The sequence below is a fragment of the Branchiostoma floridae genome, chromosome 4 (genome assembly GCF_000003815.2).
Source record: "Branchiostoma floridae strain S238N-H82 chromosome 4, Bfl_VNyyK, whole genome shotgun sequence".
Taxonomy (NCBI): domain Eukaryota; kingdom Metazoa; phylum Chordata; class Leptocardii; order Amphioxiformes; family Branchiostomatidae; genus Branchiostoma; species Branchiostoma floridae.
Window position 1 is genome coordinate 3,533,686 of NC_049982.1, and position 1,667 is coordinate 3,535,352.

At 50.3% G+C, this 1,667-nt stretch overlaps 1 protein-coding gene and 2 long non-coding RNA genes across 3 annotated transcripts in view; 2 read left to right on the forward strand and 1 right to left on the reverse strand.

Annotated features, from left to right (window-relative positions):
• The window catches only part of LOC118413013, a 711,153-nt gene that overhangs the window by 565,007 nt on the left and 144,479 nt on the right, over positions 1-1,667 (forward strand). The window lies entirely within an intron of this gene.
• The window catches only part of LOC118414515, a 660,232-nt gene that overhangs the window by 525,600 nt on the left and 132,965 nt on the right, over positions 1-1,667 (reverse strand). The window lies entirely within an intron of this gene.
• LOC118414518 lies at positions 856-1,609 on the forward strand. The gene is made up of 2 exons (XR_004830991.1): positions 856-1,127; positions 1,232-1,609. It is a non-coding gene; the product is annotated as an uncharacterized LOC118414518 (long non-coding RNA).

Genomic DNA, 1,667 nt, shown 5'->3' on the forward strand with positions numbered 1-1,667 from the left:
CGCACGCCGGGCACTCATCGTGCACAGGGAGGAGTACCGGCAAACTCTGGGGGGATTTCTGGACTCTCTGCCTGGACTTACAAGGGCCAAGCTGTGATGCACTTCTGCCTACAGACGCTAGGGGGCTTCCTGGACTCACCAGGGCCAGACTGTGATGCACTTCTACCTACAGACGCTAGGGGGCTTCCTGGACTCACCAGGGCCAAGCTGTGATGCACTTCTACCTACAGACGCTAGGGGGCTTCCTGGACTCTCTGCCTGGACTCACGAGGGCCAAGCTGTGATGCACTTCTACCTACAGATGCTAGGGGGCTTCCTGGACTCACCAGGGCCAAGCTGTGATGCACTTCTACCTACAGATGCTAGGGGGCTTCCTGGACTCACCAGGGCCAGACTGTGATGCACTTCTACCTACAGACGCTAGGGGGCTTCCTGGACTCACCAGGGCCAGACTGTGATGCACTTCTACCTGCAGACGCTAGGGGGCTTCCTGGACTCACCAGGGCCAGACTGTGATGCACTTCTGCCTACAGATGCTAGGGGGCTTCCTGGACTCACCAGGGCCAAGCTGTGATGCACTTCTACCTACAGATGCTAGGGGGCTTCCTGGACTCACCAGGGCCAGACTGTGATGCACTTCTACCTGCAGACGCTAGGGGGCTTCCTGGACTCACCAGGGCCAGACTGTGATGCACTTCTGCCTACAGATGCTAGGGGGCTTCCTGGACTCACCAGGGCCAAGCTGTGATGCACTTCTACCTGCACACCCCTGCACATGCACTCAGGGGAGGGGCAGTCTGTCTGGGTAGAAAAGGCTGAGGAAGGAAAGAAACTGTGCTAGAGATGTGCACCTAAATGTAACATCAGGTACTGCAGAGTACAGGCCAGGCTAGAGATGTGCACCTAAATGTAACATCAGGTAGTACAGAAGACATGCCAGGCTAGGGATGTGCACCTAAATGTAACATCAGGTACTACAGAGTACAGGCCAGGCTAGAGATGTGCACCTAAATGTAACATCAGGTAGAACAGAGTACAGGCCAGGCTAGAGATGTGCACCTAAATGTAACATCAGGTAGTACAGAAGACAGGCCAGGCTAGAGATGTGCACCTAAATGTAACATCAGGTAGTACAGAAGAAAGGCCAGGCTAGAGATGTGCACCTAAATGTAACATCAGGTAGTACAGAAGACAGGCCAGGCTAGAGATGTGCACCTAAATGTAACATCAGGTAGAACAGAGTACAGGCCAGGCTAGTGATGTGCACCTAAATGTAACATCAGGTAGAACAGGGTACAGGCCAGGCTAGAGATGTGCACCTAAATGTAACATCAGGTAGATGATGCAAAGCCTTGATTGTTATGTTTCCCAAGGTTTCCTGGCTGTTCCTAGCTGCCTTTTTGCAGGAAAACATAATGATTTAAATGAATGAATGAATGTAATTCATCCTCCTACACATCTGCTTGGGGCTTCCAACTCAGGGAAGTGAATCTAATCACTCTGTTTTATCACTGACAGGTGAAATATCGGCTTATGTTTATAGATATTTGACAAAACACACAATAAATATGATTTTAGTTATTTGTGCATTAATACAAACTTGTTTGTACACAACGAGCTTAGTGTTTTTATTCAAGACAGAGTGTCTGTCATCAGGGCAATTCTGA